Raw genomic sequence first — 17744 nt, 5'->3', positions numbered from 1 at the left:
CCTATATTACCTACAACTAATTTCTTCCTTTTGTCTATTAAAAAACTGTAAATTTGAAATCTTTAAAAAAATTATACTGAATTACTGATACTAATAGTAACTAACAGATAGTAATTCAGGAGTTATTCGTGTTGTAAACGCAGGGGTCTTCAAACTTGACAGCTTTAAGACTTGTGGACTTCAACTCCCATAATTCCTCCTCCAGTCATGTTAGCTCGGGAATTCTGGGAGTTGAAGTCCACAAGTCTTAAACTTGCCAAGTTTGAAGAGCCTTGCTGTAAAGCATTTGCAGCAGAGTAGGAAATAAAAAAATGTTTTAACTGAATCCATATACTACTAAAATTCTCATACTTATCTGTTTGTACTCCCAAGCTAACCCAAACTATGCATTATACTGCAAAGTATAATGAATCAAAGCTACCTAAAATTGGCTAACTTAATGCGTAAAAAAACCCCAGGACCTTATGAAGAATCCTGTGGAATTGAAATTTCCATCATGTTCAGTAATTTTATTCACAAACTTGTGGTTGTCATGGTCACATGATTGTGATCTTTGATACCCTCTGCCAGCTTCTCACAAGCAAAATTAATGGTGAAGCCAGGAGGAAGTTGGCAGCTGCTTCTGCTCTCACTGTTTTTTTCCTTGCTTGTGGACATTTTCTTTAGTGTAAAAAAAGTAAATACTGACATTTGCCACTATAATTATTTTTGCTATTTAGGATACATATTCTTCTTAGATGATCATTGGACTGTTCAGCATTGGACTAAAAAAAAAAATTCACTCTGATTACGTCTGATTGCACTAACTTTCTCTCAAAGGGGTCACCTATAGTTCACCTTTTGTGAAACTTTCTTCATTATCAAATTTTGGAAGCAATGTGTACAAATTCTCACTGTTCTCTGGGCAAATTTGCTGAACGCAAAGCAGTTTATTTTATGTCAAGCTGGCTTTAATTTTACAGCACATGCTTAGAGTTTGAAGCAGTCCATATACAGTATATGGTTCCATCACAAGGGGACACCCTTTCTTTAGTAAAATACAGCAAAGAGAACAAGTAATGTGTAATCATGAATCCAAGAAGCCACCCTCATGTTTACACAGCTGTTATTTAAAAAATCATTTCTATTTGACCTTGCAGTCACCAATGCCATTATGTCAGTTTAGTATGATACAAATTAAAGTAACCTTGAAAGAAAGTTTGCAGTGCACTTGTAAAATAGCAAATAGAGCATTCATGAATATCTAAAGTATCTAAAATATGGAATATAATTTACTAGTCTGAAATAGGATATTAATCAACTTCTGTTTTACAGTTTTAATATGGTTTAAATAGTGATTATACTTAGTGGACAAATCAGACAGAGCTGAGAAAGTCTGAGAAAGTATAACAACATCTTTGTCAAGTATTTGACACCAAATAATCCCAGCTACGTGATACACCAAAAGCCAACATTTCCCCACTTGGTATCTTCCAGATGTGTTAGTATAATAAATGGTAGCTGAGAATTCTAGGAATTGTAGCTTAACTCAAAGAGAGTTAAGAAGCAAACTGAAGAAGCTTCTTGGACGAGAAGCGAAATGTCTTCAAGGAAAAACAAAGCCCAGTTACCTTTTGAAAAAGCACCTTTAGAACAACCATGACCTGGATGACTGAGAAGCTTAATATACCTCTTCGCAGTCAGAGGTGGTATTTAGCAGGTTCTGTTCTGGAGAACCGGTAGCAGAAATTTTGAGTAGTTCAGAGAACCGGCAAATACCGCTTCTGACTGGCCCCGCCCCATCTATTCTCTGTCTCCCAAGTCCCAGCTGATTGGCTGGGTCTTCTTTCGTTGCCCTGCACAGAAGAACAGAGCTGGAAAGCAGGTTAGTGGGGTGGGGAGGGAATGGGGATTTTGCAGTATCCTTCCCCCAGGAGTGGGGAGGGAATGGAGATTTTACAGTATCCTTCCCCTGCCACACCAACCAAGCCACACCACGTCCACCAAGCCATGCCCACAGACCCAGTAGTAAAAAAATTTGAATCCCATCACTGCTCTTCCGGTGTCTGTTCTACATTCCATTTTGTCTTAACCATAGTTGACTAGAGTTAAATAAAAGAAAAACACACCACAATCACAAAAATACACTACACCACACTCCCTCTCAATTAGGATTTCTGTATGTATCAAATGAATATTCTTTTTTCCTTTCTTCAAATGAGACTCCATGCTCTCCTCACAAGCCAGTGGGAAAGTTGGTCCCCTCATTCCCCTTGTTTTGCTACAATATTTGGCAAGGACCAAATTGATAAAATGCTGGATGCAGTATCATGATGCAAACCCCACCACATGCATGTTAAAAAAACCAGCAGGGCTTGCATTAATGATACTCCAATTCATCCTCTTGCCAATTTTGAATTCGGCCTTCACACCCATCCCCACAGCTGGAAACATCTTACACCTGCTATAGCATTGTGATTGATAGATTCCCAATTCGGCCCCCCCTCCCCAAGCTGATAACATATAAAAAAGGGAAAACAGCAGAGCCAGAGGAATCAACCGATCACCTTGCTTATCATGTTCTGTGTGTGCAAACTCTGGATAATACCGTTTGGCAGCGAATGAAAAGAACAGCAGGAGTAATGAACAGAGATCAGCAATGGCTGTTGTGGATTTTGTACCAGGAAATTTTCTGCTGACTGAAGAAAGACTAGACAGCATTTTAAATGGAGAGCATTTTAACTCAGCAGTGGGGAAAGAACCATATGGGGGAATGACGCAAAGGTTGAGAGTGAACCCAAATCACTATTTATCAAGGTGTAGCACTGTGTTTGGGCAATTCCATTTTAAACTGATTGCGTATTCTGCAAAGTAGGGAGGAGAAATTTATTCTGCCTTTGGTTCCTGCCCAGATTGCTAATCAGATGCAGAAATGTGGTAAGACGGGTAAAACAAAAACAAATTATATCCAGGCTAACATATATTACTAATGTAAACTTATTGCTGATATTTTTGTTGTTGTTGTTAGCCACTCATCGCAACCAATCGCTCAAAAAAACAAAACTACAAATGATATTTTTTAAAGCCCAGCCAAACATTAATTCATCTTATAGATGTAATGAATTCTGAGCAAAGTGGAAAACTTGCATTACCCTGAATTAAAATTCATCATCAGCCAACGTGATCAAGAGAAGCAAGCATAACATTCACAAAAGAATGGATACAATTCTTACTATACAAATCTGGCTGTAGGTCTAGGAGGTTAACTCTATGGCTAAGTTCCCATGTACGGCTCCAGTCTATCATTTTATGTTTGAGTAGCAAATAACTATGGCTCCCCTTGTTGCCAACCAACAAAAGAAAAACAAAATGGTTGGCTGAACTAACTTCTTATTGCCAGTAAGATTAACTGATACTTACTATATAGTCAAAACACTCTCTTCATAAAAAAAAAATTCCTAGATTCTATTGACCTCTCTGATACTTCCCACATTCTCAGTTATTACTGATAGTGCTTCCCAAACAAGTAACAGAAACCTTCAATAGGAAGAATTTGAAAATATGTCAAAAACCTATAGCAAAATTTCCACACACCTGAAAAGATACCAGGAGAACTGTATTGTTATAAAGACCATTGTCCCAATAGACTATAGCTAATCATCTGACCTACCCTCCCCACCCCAAGAGCTTGCAATATCTGAGGAGGAAATAAACAACAGCTTCAACAATGTGGATCCCCAATTGGGGGGATCCTTCAGGGGAGACCCTATGCAGCTCCAAAGCTTTTCACTAAGTCATTGATCTAACAATGCGCCTTTGCTTCCGTGTCAGCTGTCCATCTTTCATGAGCCTTTAGATCATACCCATCATGTCTATAAGCTCAGCTGCCATCGACTTCTATATGTCCTGAAGACTTGTCAGACCTGTTTAGGATTTTTAATTTTGTTTTCTTTTGGGGTTGGCCTGTTTCACTTTCAAATTGTTTGGCGTTCAGCCATCAAAGTACAGAACTAAATGAAATGAGCTCATAAAACGACAAACAACAATCAAGCATAGAAATACAGTATATGCTAAGGCAAGATTTTATGGGACTGGGAAAATAATAAGCTACATTCTTTTATACTTGATTAATCTATCTGTCACTATAGAAAAGTGCTTGGTTTTTTTTCCACCTAATGGAAAAATGAATGGGTAGAAGTGGTTTCAGGCAGCAGGTCAAGTCAGAACTCTTGCACCCAGGCATTGGGCAAGTCCAGGGTGGGCTGGTGCAAACCCTCCCCGTGGAGCAGGCACATCAGCATGACCCCTGGCCGAGACTGCTGAAGCAAGGGAGGCTTGCTAGAAGCATTATCTGTACCATGTCTGAGCTATGGATGATCATTAGTTAGGTGAAAAGAGGTACATCTAATGTAACTTTTGCTTCCATCCAGGGGAGTCCGGATTTTTGCAGACCAGGTGCAGAAGTCCTAATCTTGAACCAATTGCAAATTTTCTCTTTTTTAGGTTCTGTTCCCATGTAGCTGAAAATGCAGATAAAATAGGCAGGGCCACAGCATTTGTTGGGCAAAGTAGAGATAAACACAGCATACATTCTGGGCATACAAAAAGTTATAGGCACCCCACCCCAACCTCAGATCTTCATATCTTCATATCTCCTTTCATGTATTTTTGTAAAGTAATTTTTTTTATCTTTTAAAGGCATTTCCCCTTTTTCTGTTTTGTTTTGTTTTAATTCCTCAACCAAATTTTCTTCTCTCACATCTCTGGCACAAGGAAGCATGCACACAAAAAAACCCCCATGTAAATACTGAAGACATATTATCCTATATAAGAGACCTACATGCTGTATACTTATATTTACCTAGAACTCTTTCTTGGAGTTTGTGATTACAAGAATGGCCTGGTAAGAGTCTGTAAACCCAACCAAAGCCCATCGGATCATATTATGATCTGACCAGTCATAAGTAACTTTTTTTTCAGTGCCATTGTAACTTTGAGTGGACACTAAACAGATTGTTGTAATTCAAGAATTTGTAATTATTGTGAGCCAAGAACTACCTGTACATAATCACTCAGTATATCAGTGAGAATTAAGATTTGTGTCCCTTCTTTGTTGAGTGTGCTATTGCTGGCAAACTGGGACCTTCCTTTACAACCCACCAAGAAGCTCAGCTACTCCCTTGGAAGTCATATTTAACACAGATATATGTTGTGGTAAAATTAAGTATGTGAAAGGAAATCTGAGTTCCCAGGCGATTTTCTGGTATGATTAATACCAAGAATGGAGCTCTGGTTCTTCCAAACTGATGGAGCTGAGAACAATGTCTGCTGTTGGCTGCTTAAGCTTGCCAACACATGCCCTCCTGTAAAAATAAAAATATGAGCACACTGAGAAATGATCCTCAGTGGTTTAGCTACTCACATTTACCCGCAAGGCAGGCTCCCATTTTTACAACTTCTCAATAATTAGTTAAGCATGGTTACAAATCTTGAGGGATTACAAGTCTTGGAGTTGACATTCACATGGCTTACTTAGGCAGTTCCTGCCCAGAATTTATGACATAAATACTTTGCAGCTGGTATTAATGTCACACAATTTTCCCCTCCCCAATTTTCTTTTTCCTATTAGCATTTAATGACTGGCTATATTTTATAATGTTATAGTAGAGGCATAAAAGCATCCAGAAGTTGCAGTAATGTCATTCTGTCCTATTAAGCTATTGAAATATGGTACAGTATAAGGATTAGCAGGCTTTTCATCTGCTTTCTTAAAAATGGCTGGGTTCCCTGAAAGGGACAACTCTCATATTATTCCATTATAGTTTAATATCAGAGTGGTTTACGAGCACTGATTTTCATCTAGCAGTTTGTTCCTTAGTTGCCTCTTGGTGTTGCATTTAAATTGATCCAACCCTCATCCTTAAAGGGCAACAAGAATAGGACAGCACGAATGTTTTTTTAAAAAAATTTTTATGACAGACATATATAAACAAAACACAAAAACATAAAACCATCTTTTAATTATATACATACAGTGTGTCAGTTAGTTACAATCTTTTGTGCTAATCTTTTTTAGCCATTACTCACAAATCATATATATTCTCACATTGTCAATCTAACATATGCTAATACAGTTTTCAATTATTAATCATTCATATAAGCAATTATTCATCATTTTACAAAAATTTATTCTAATTTTTTTTGTAAGTTTATATTATACATTCATCCAATGGTTATTAATTTTTGTTATATATTCTATATCCTTCTATTAGTTTTTTATTATGAAACTTCCTAGTCTATTTCATTACCATGTCTTTTTATCTAACCATTGATAAAATAAATCCCATATCATATAAAATTGTTTGTCTTCTTGTTCTCTAATTTCAAATGTCAATTTACTCATTTCAGCACAGTCCATAATTTTCTTAATAACTTCCTCCTGCATAAGTATTTTTTCATTTTTCCAATTCTTAGCAAATACAATTCTAGCCATTGTTAAAACATTTACAATCAAATATTTCAATTCTTTATTGTATATTTCCGGTATAATTACCAATAAAAATATCTCTGGTTTAAAGTCTATGTGTTGTTTTATCATTTTTTTCAACCATGTGTGGATCTTTTTGCATCCAAGCATGTCCACCACATATGGTAATATGAACCAGGTATCTGATGACATTTCCAACATTTGTCCGATTTATTCTTGAACATTCTTGCAATTCTCGTCGGGAGTAAATGCCACCTGTAAAACATCGTATACAAATTTTCTTTATAAGCAGTTGACATTGTCATGTTATAATTTTGAGACCACAATTTTTGCCATTTCTCTAAATCAATCCCATATCCAAAATTTCCCCCCAAGCAATCATCGTTTCTTTAACTTGTTCTTCCTCTAACTTAAACTCTAGAAAGTGTCCATAAAGTTTTTTGATTACCTTTTCATCAGTACCTGTCAAAAATTTATCTAAACCAGTCAATTTATCATAAAAACCTTCTGTTTTAAAATATTTATCAAATCTAGATTGTATTTGTGCATATGAAAACCAATTCCTTTTTATACCTTGTTCTTCTAGTGCTTGCATAAATTTAAGTTCATCCTTTTCATTCAATATGAATGAAAAAGCCATCTCTATCTATTGGACCGGACGGAATATGTGCCTACTAATTAAAAAAGCTACCCACTGCCATAGCTGAACCTCTAAACATAATCTTTGAAAAATCTTTCAGGACCAGCTCCTTGCCAAAACTATGGTCACAAGCCACAGTCATCCCCATCTTCAAAAAGGGAGACCGCAGCCTAGTTGAAAATTACAGACCAATCTCCTTATGCTGCGTCACCTGTAAAGTCATAGAATCAATTATTAACCAATCCATTATCCTCCACTTAGAGACAAACAACCTACTCTCTAATAAACAATTTGGTTTCAGAAAAAAACTATCCTGTAATCTGCAACTCTTACACTGCAAAAACATATGGACTACACAACTCGATCAGGGCAAAGCAATAGACGCAATCTACATAGACTTCTGTAAAGCCTTTGATTCAGTGGTACACGACAAACTACTGCTAAAACTAAAATCTTATGGTATCTCTGGACACCTACATAACTAGTTAGAAGCATTCCTGTCAACCCGACAACAAATGGTCAAAATTGGGAGCGTCCTATCAAATTCTGTACCTGTCAACAGTGGTGTTCCCCAAGGCAGTGTTTTAGGACCAACTCTCTTCATACTCTACATAAATGACCTCTGTGATCATATCAAGAGCAACTGCGTTCTCTTTGCTGATGATGTAAAGCTATTCAACACCACAGACAATACTGCTACCCTTCAAAAAGACCTTGACTATGTATCAGAATGGTCAAACAAATGGCAACTTCAAATCTCAACAAATAAATGCTCTGTCTTACATATTGGCAAAAAACATCAGAAAATAAAATACAGGCTGAATAGTCAAGACCTTGTTGATGATCCAAACTCTGTCAAGGATCTTGGAGTACTCATCTCAAATGATCTAAGTGCTAGAGCCCACTGTAACTACATAGCCAAAAAGGCGTTAAGAGTTGTTAACCTAATCTTACGTAGCTTTTTGTCTGGTAATATTACACTGATAACTAGAGCATACAAAACATTTGCTAGACGAATATTCAAATACAGCTCATCAGTCTGAAACTCACATTACGTATTTGATATTAACACAGTTGAGAAAGTCCAGAAATATTTCACAAGAAGAGTTCTCCACTCCTCTACTCGTTGTAGAATACCTTATGCCACCAGACTCGAAATTCTAGACCTAGAAAACCTAGAACTACACCACCTTCAGTCCGATCTAAGTATAGTATATAAAATCATACATTGCAATGTCCTACCAGTCAATGAATACTTCAGCTTCAACCATAACAACACAAGAGCAAACAATAGATACAAACTCAAGGTTAATCACACCAAACTTGATTGCAGGAAATAAGACTTCAGCAACAGAGTTATCAATGTCTGGAATACTCTACCTGACTCTGTTTTTTTCCCCCCAAACCCAAAAACTTTAACCTTAGACTGTCTACTATTGACCTCACCCCTTTCCTAAGAGGTCTGTAGGGGGCATGCATAAGTGCACCAACATGCCTACCATCCCTATCTTATTGTTTCTTTTATATATATTTTTATTTTTCTTATATGTATCCATGTATTCATAACTATGTTTTTACTTATACCTATTATCTTGTAAGCAATGACAAATAAAAATAAAATAATAAAATAAAAAATATCTCACCATATCTAACTGTTTGTTCCTTTTTATATATTATTGGATAAGAAAAAGCTTCAATAGTAGATAACCATAGTGAAATTTTTAAATAATATTGTTTTTTTGTCTTCTCCCAGTTTAAACACAATGCCTCTCAAATATAATGTCTTCTAAAATACCCCTGTGTTTTAGTTCCCTTATACCAAAAGAAGGCATGCCACCCCAACAGCAAATCATGTCCCTCTAAATTCAATAATCTAGAGTTCCTTAATGTTATCCATTCCTTTACCCACATCAAGTTCGTCGCCTGATAATATAATTCCCAATTGGGCAAACCGAATCCTTCTCTTATTCTTGCATCTTGTAACAGTTTGAGTTTTATTCTCGTTTTCTTTCCCTGTCAAATGTATTTTAACACTATTTTACTTAAATCTTCAAAAAAAACTCTTTCCCTAGTCTAATTGGAATTGTCTGGAATAAGTATAAAATTCTAGGCAATACATTCATCTTAATTGTAGATATTCTCCCAACCAATGATAACTGTAAGTTTCCCCATTTTGTCAAATCTGTCACAATCTGTTGTTTGAGTTTAAGATAATTATCCTCCTTGAGTGTGCTACATCTTGATGTTATAATTATCCCTAAATACTTGACCTTATTTGTGACCTGGATCTCCAAGACTTCCTCCAACTCTTTCTTTCGTCTTGCTGATTTGTTCTTTGTTAATATATTTGTTTTATCTTTATTTATTTTCAAACCTGCTACTTTTCCATACTCCTCTATCTTTTCTATTAATTTAGGTGCTGATTCCAATGAATCTTCTAAAATAAACACCAGGTCACCTGCAAAGGTTTGCAGTTTATACTCTTCCTTTTTAATTTTTATTCCTTTTATTTCTTTTTCTTCTCTAATATTCCTATTCAGCACTTCCAGTGTTAACACAAACAACAGAGGCAACAGTGGACAGCCTTGTCTAGTCCCTTTTCTTATATCTATTAAGTCTGTTAACTCTCCATTTATCATAACCTTTGCAGTTTGTTTAGAATATATCGTTTCTATGGCTTGGATAATTTTTTTTAGCCCATTTGTTCCAGTTGTAATGACATAAATTGCCAATTCACATTGTCAAAGAATTTTTGTGCATTTAAAAACATCAAAGCCATTTGTTTTTCGGGATGTGCCTCATAATATTCCAAAGTATCCAAAATTATTCTCATATTATCTTTAATTTGTCTCTTCGGCAGAAATCCATTTTGATCAGAGTGGATAAAGTTATTTAAATATCTTTTCAGTCTTTCTGCCAGAATTGAAGCAAAAATTTTATAATCTGAGTTTAGTAGGGATATAGGTCTATAATTTTTAATTTGCTGTGGGTCTGAGGACAGCATGAATGTTAATTGTCACCCTGTATGGTCATTTTGAAAAATGCTAGCTGGGTTAACAAAAGGGTAAATCCGAGATTATAGGAAATGACAAGGAAATAACCACCCAATTGGAGCAACAATTGTTGAGCAAGATATTTATTTCTTAGATTGGTATAAAAGCATCTTATGTTCAGTGTCAAATATTAAAATCTATGTCTTAAATTCTGAGATTATTATGGCATATTATTTTTGTTCTTCACTTTACAAATTGCTTTAGAGTTCATTACTACTGAATGAGAAATAAACATATCCAGAGGGTTTATTTTTAAATTGTAACAAATTAACTTTAAAAATACAGACGGGATTAAAAAGAGCCGGTACATAGTGTGTAGTGATTAAGATATTGGACTAGGAAAACCAAATCCCAGATTCTCCATTATAGGTGCCAAAGTCAGCTGGGTGATCCTGTGCTGTTCACTCTTTTTTAGCTCAGTGTCAAGCACTGCAAAGAGCAATTTGAAAAATATTCCTTGCCGCATCATGCATTGGTAGCTTTAATGTAAGAACTAACTCAAACCAGTGCACAAGTAAATGCACACTACAGCCATGTGGGACAAACATTGAGAAAAACAGAAAACAAGACAGACAAGATTAAAATGAGTCATCATTCTCAGTCAGAAGAACAAACCATCAGAAGAGAGAAAGTATGGACTTTCAATGAACGACGTCGATAAATCTTGTAAGAACTAATAAAGAAGAAAAGTTAGCATTTCCCTCAATAAATAAATGGACAATATGCATTCAAATTGCAGTGGTCACACCTCAGGGAATTGTATAACATAATGCCAACCAAAACATTGCAGGTAGTCCTCGAGTTATGACCACAACTGAGCCCAAAATTTCCACAATAAGCAAGTTAAGTGAGTTTTGCCCCATTTTTGCTACAGTTGTTGGCTGTGAATCTGGCCTGCAGCTGTTAAGTGAATCATGCAGTCATTGAGCAAATCTGGCTTCCCCTATTAACTTTGCTCGTTGGAAGCCAGCTGGGGAGGTTACAAATAGGAAGGTTACCCATGACCCCAGGATGGTACAACTATCACAAATACATGCCAGTTGTCTAGTGTCTGAATTTTGATCCCATGTCCATGGGATTCGGCAAAGATCGTAAGTATGAAAAATTATCATAAAGCCTTTTTTTCCCAGTACCTTGTAACATCCAACTGCCCCTAAATGAATGGTTATAAGTCAAGGACTACCTGTACCATCAGTTTCATGGCAGTTGCAGGTCAGCAGCTGAATCTTCTACATCCCCAGGGAAAGCTCCAGCCACTTTGCCACGTGTGTGGCATTGTATTTCCCTGAATGGTTTATCCTGAGATGCTCACTGTAGTGAAGCATCACTAGCATATTTGGCTTGTGGTGCTGCAAAGAATGTTTTGGTTGGCATGCTGCTAAGAGGGAGCAGTGTGAAGATTTCAAGCCTTTGGAATGAAAGGCTGAGATTGACATTGGTATTTGGTTCTTTTAGACCCAGCTGGGGGAGGTTTTGACCCAGCTGGGGAGGCTTATATTAGAAGGGGTTTCTTTTTGCTGCACAAAGAGGATTAGTTCTGGCTCTGAAATATTTGGCAGAAGTGGAACAGTCTGTATGCCTGCCAGGATAATCGAAAGAGCAAATTAGCCACCTTGAGGGGCTTGTTTAGAAATGAAATAGCCAGGTCAGAACCAACAAAGTTGTCCTGATTTGGGCTTAAGAGACTGAGTCTTGTTTGAACAGTGCAATCTGATTTAAATCAATTGCCACAAAGTACAGTTATTTCAGCCATAGGTCTCTCTCAATTCAATCTAAGTACAGGATTATTCTGAAGATAAACCTAAGTGCTTTACCTCTCATTCCTTGAAATTGGACAACAGGTTTTAGTACAACTGACTAGAAATTCTGGAAGGAAGCTGAAATGAAATAAATAAAAAGTAGCAAAAATCATCTTCAGCTGACTGTACAAAACACAAAAATGATTTTATTGGCCCATCTTTCACAGCTCTTGTCTTAAGAAAGGCTGTTTTAAGAAAAGTCTAACCAAACCCCAATGCCATCTACCACAGACAAAAACATGCAATAATTACAATAATAATTATGATAAAAAGATATATAAGATATTCATTTTTCTCAATGGTATTACATTAAACAATACTGCAGGCATCATGTTCTTGAGCACTTCACCATAAAAACCCCATTTCTATAGGTATGATATGATCCAGCAGTTTTCTTTGTACATTTTATGTTTTTACAGAAACATAACATTTCAAGGAAGAGGACTTAAATAACACTTTTCTTTGACTTGTTACATTTCTATCTACATAGTTTTTTCTGTACACCAGAATATGAAATACCTAATGTTTCATCGTTCATGGAAAGCTTTATTACTTCGTTCTGCTGATTGCATACACTATAATCAGAAGTTATTGCTCTATGAAGCTTGCCCAACCTCTGTATCTGCAGCAGGATTTAAAAACAGTTCTGATGGCCTTTGAAGGAATTTCAATTTCCTTTTTTTCAGAAGGTATTTTTCTTGTTACCATAGAAGGAAATGAAGAGATGGATTAAGAAAAGTCTTTCTTACACTCAGTAGATCAGAGGCCAAGGCAACACATTTTTTTGTATTTTTCTGGATTATCTGTTTTTCCATAGCTTTCACAGTTGTACTGGGGAGTAAAAAAACATTACAAAGAACATTATATTATAAAAAATAGTTGGCTGTTTCTCTTACTTTATAGAATGTGAGACTGTTTCTCAAGATCTGACAAAAGATAGAGATGTCAAAGGAACCTACCCTGGCTTTATTTCAAGGATCATAACCTGCCAATGTGGACTCTGCTGTGGCGTAAATGGCAGCTCTGAAAGGCAGCTGATGTCATCCTTATACTTGGCTAAAAATAGTTGAAATAAATCAGTCCGCTCCTGGGAAAGTTGTGCAAATATGACTGTATATTTAAGAAAATGAAAGTCCAACATACTTTAAGGTCACCCGTTCATAAAATCTGCATGGCATCAGTCATTCCTTTCAACAGCATCACTTTGTCATCCTTTTAAGGTGGCTAAGCCTGCTGGCTGGACAATTCTGGAAGTTGAAGTCCACATATCTTTCAGTTGCCAAGTTTGCAAAGTTGCCAAGTTTGAAACAAGGAAGGTTTGCAGGGAAAGAACAAAGTATTGTCACCATCTACCCACTCTCAGTCCTACCCCAATGCTCCTTCAAACTAGGTACTAGTCCTGTGGTTGTGGCAGTTGAAAGCCAAGCTTACAAGCCTCTTTTAGCCTTTAAATCAGGGTAGGCAATCCATAGTCTATATCAGGGATGTCCAAACTTGGCGACTTTAAGGCTTGTGGACTTAATCCCCGGAATTCCTCATGAGCATGGCTGGCTGAGTTGTTGTGGGAGCTGAAATCCACAAGTCTTAAAGTCACCAAGATTGGACATCCCTGGTCTACCCAGTGAAGACAATCAGTGTAACTTTTGCCAAACTTTGCTCTTTGGAATCCATTAAAGTCTGCTGTCCAAATTTGGTAGCACAATTTGCTGACAACTGAACTGCTTCTTTTTGCCCGTAATTTATATTACATACCACTCTTCAGTTTTTATTTTATTTTATTATTTCTGACTGCTGGCCCCATTCTGTCTTATATCATGGCCTCATGTATATGTTTGCTGTTTGCTGCAAGGAGGCAAATTGCTGAGAGGCAGAGGCCGAAGGGTGGGGGCCAGTGGGTGGGTGGGGCTTTGGCAGCATTCGCTCTAGAACAGGGGTCCCCAACCACCGGGCCCCGGACCGGTACCGGTCCATGGAACATTTTCTACCGGGCCACCGGTTTGCTGGGCGCCACCATCTTGTTTCGATGAGAAAGTGCTTCCGGGTGAGCTTTTCCGGTTGGAAAGCGGCATTTGGGTCCTGAAGGAATCCTCGCACCTTAGTTTCATCGAAGGGGGGGGCTTCGAACGAAACTAAGGCGCGAGGATTCTTTCAGCACCCAAGGCAAGGCGAGCCGAGCGACTGTCCCGAAGCCGTCCCGAAGCCCATTGACAAAGGTACAAAGGAGGAGTTGAAGGTGGCGGGGAGAAGCGGGGGACGGCTGGCTGGCCGGTCGCTCGGCTCGCCTTGCCTTGTCATGCGTGCTGATGCCGGTACCGGGCCGTGGATCATTTTGTGATGCTGGTACCGGGCTGTGGCAAAAAAAAGTTTGGGGGCCACTGCTCTAGAAGATGCGCAGACATTTCCACCCACTTTTTGGAGGGTAGGGAAGTGTGTCTTAGACACTGAAAAATATGGTAACTTAGAGAGCCATGTTAAGTTAAATGGTGACAGTTTGTGGACTTCTAGCTTACAGCTATGCTACTGATTTTCTGTTTTAATTGTTTAAATTAAAACAGAATTGCTTAAGAAGTCTCTCAGAGTTTTGGGAAGCAGAACGACAATTAAGATGCATAAATAACATCAAGTTGCCTAAGCATTTATGCCATTTCTGAGTCCGATTCACTGATTCACTGATTTTTAAAAATATAGCAAAAGGGTTGATGAGACAAGGCCTTTTCTTTGTGGTACTCCACAACTGAAATAGCTTCCTAGTGAAGATATTCTTAATTTTATGAGTACTCACTTTTAAATTAACTGGAATGAAAATTTAATTTTGGTGGATTTTCCTCAGCTATCAATCTAAATAAGGCTTTGACTATGGCTGCAATTCTGTGTGTCTCAACAGCAGCAGGTTGGAGGAAGCAATTGAACTACTTTAAATGAACAATCAAGTTTTCTGCTAAACAAAACTAACAATGTCAACGGCATATAAGGAAAATCTATGCAAAATGATTTATAGGTGGCATCTACCACCAGCAAGACTAGCAAAGTGGTATGAAAATTTATCAGCTAAATTTTGGAAGTGTAATCAGATACCAGGTTCATATTACCATATGTGGTGGACCATGCCCAAAGGCAAAAAAATACTGGACTAAAATACATACTTGGTTAGAAAAAATGATAAAGCAACACATAGAAATATTCTTGGAAGGTATATTACCAGAACAGTATAATAAAGGGAATACATACGTAATTTTACATGTATTAATGGCAGCAAGAATTGTGTTTGCACAATAATGGAAAAATGAAGAGATCCCTACAGATAAAAGTGTTATAAAAATATATATTAGAATGTGCTGAGATGGATAGAGTAACACTTAAAAGAAAAGAAAAGGAAGAAACAGAATACTTTTTAACATGGAACTTGTTTTACCAATGGCTAACTAACAGAAACAGAGGTTAGAATCTAAAAAGACAATAAAAAGTTTTGTATTGAACATTTTGTAACATGGATAAACTAATCGCATTAATATTTATGATGATTACTATCATGATTAATGTTGTATCTCTACTTAAAATTAACTGTATCCAGAAACCATAGATAGATATGGAACTTTTTATGTGTATTAAAAAAATGTATCAATAAAACATATATTTAAATAAATAAATAAAAACAGTTTTCTGCTAAACACATCACACACACAAACACACACACACACACACACACATATTGGGCTTAGCTCACTAGTTTCACTCACACAACAACTATAGACTCCATTTTCAGAGACTTTAGTGCTGACAAAACCACAATGATCTATCTTAGACATTGATAATACAAGCAAAATGGGAAAGGGTGGCCTTGTTTGAAGTCCAATGCTTTTCCCAAATTGGGTCACTCTGTCTGTCTCTCTGTCTGTCTGTCCATCTCCCTCTCTGTCCCTCTCTCTCTCTCTCACACACACATATACAGGCCTATAGGGCTAAAAGTGCAGGCAGTTACAATTATTTATACTACCTTCACACAAAACTGGTAATTATGTGGGAACAGCATAGGAACAACACTTACTACATCTTCCCAGAAACCACAGTTCATATGTGCAATACTTCCTCTCACCATTAAATGAACCTCCCAAATATTTCTAAGGGAGGAGACTTGTTCTAGTTGTTTAGAATGACTCCTAGGTAAGAGTCATAGGACTGGAATTTTGCTAGAGGACTGAACCCCGTGTTACTTAAGAAGGCGTGATGGCACATGCCCTCCTCTAATTGTGCCTGCCAGTTTAATAGGAAACATGGCAGCGACTGCTGTTTTACAACAACAGCAAACATTCCATGAAACTCTGCCAAATAAGAAAGTAATTCTTAAAAGGCTTTGGCACTATAAGCACCTTCCCAAGGAAACAGATGAATGTAATAAAACTCTCAAATTGATTCAATTTCTATATTGCAGTGTTTTATAACAGTCCAGTATGAAATGCTTTAAAAAAAAAAAATCCCTCGGTATGAAAGATCCCTTTAGATAATAGCAAGCTAAGTACTGCAGCAGTTGACAATTTTAATACCATTTTTGGAAGAAGAAGAAAAAAAGAAAAGAAAAAGAGAAGAGAAGAGAAGAAAAGGTACATCTACCCCTAAAACATAGAAAGGGACAACCAGGGGTGGGATTCTACCAGTTCGCACCTATTCGCTAGAACCGGTTGTAACATTCTAAGCAGTTCGGAGAACCGGTTGTTCAAAGAAATTACTGGCCTAATCCTGTAAGGAGGGCAGGAAGGAAACATTCTGGTGTTGCTTACAGAAACTGCCTCTCTGTTAACCCTTATTACATTCTTGGCAGGACTAGACTTCTTGTCTCAGGAATGTCTCTGGAGTTTTTTTCCCCTCCTTTGCTGGTACTTTACTTGTGTGTAGTGACCATTCAAAGTTACAATGGCACTGAAAAAAGTGACTTATGACCATTTTTCACACTTGCGACTGTTGCAGCATCCCCACAGTTATGAGAGGCCAGGTAAGGAGATGCGTTCCTCAATGTGAGTGATATTGAGTTGGCCACACCCAGCCAATAACATGATCACCAAGCCATGTCCACCCAGTCACATGACCACCAAGCCATGCCCACCACCTAAGCCACGCCCACAGAACCAGTTGTTAAAAATTTGAATCCTACCCCTGGGGACAATGTGTGTGTGTGTGTGTGTGTGTTACAAAACAGAAACAACCTGAATGTAGTCTTAGATCCAGGTAGCATTAAAAATTAGCACATGAAAACTAGAGTGGAAAAAATCTGCCTCACTGTGACTCAATATTTGGGAGCAAAACAGCGTAAAGTAAAATGAATCAAATATAAGTACAGTACAGTCTGCTAAATCAGTCTCCGAAATTCTTCAGCCCCAAGGGGCAGATCTCAAGCTGGAAAAATGTTAGGCAGCTGGGAAAAGAGATTTTAGTATTTCCCTGATATAAATTGCATACTTTGCTTCTTTTTGCTAAAATAACATAAATCCATTTGGCTGTCAGTAAATGAATCAAGCAGCACTACAGCTGGCTTATGATCAAACTAGAGCTTTAACTTGGCTGAAGAGTTTCATTCCCATTGTTTCAGCAGAACAAACATTTGAATTTTTAAACACTAATGTACCAATAATATGGATGCAATGGAAGAAGTTTGCTACTCTCCTGGCAAACTCATCCATTTTGGCATCTCTTAGCCATTCTTGAGAACAGTTTATTATCTAGAGAATATCCTGGAGTTTTCAGAGTTCCCCTGACTTTCTGCTTTCATTGCAAGAATGGTACAGCAATCATTC

Source organism: Notechis scutatus, chromosome 2, assembly GCF_049901735.1.
Source record: "Notechis scutatus isolate UNSWTSFEM ecotype Mainland chromosome 2, rNotScu1.2, whole genome shotgun sequence".
Classification (NCBI taxonomy): Eukaryota; Metazoa; Chordata; class Lepidosauria; order Squamata; family Elapidae; genus Notechis; species Notechis scutatus.
Note: the sequence above shows the minus strand (reverse complement) of the source record.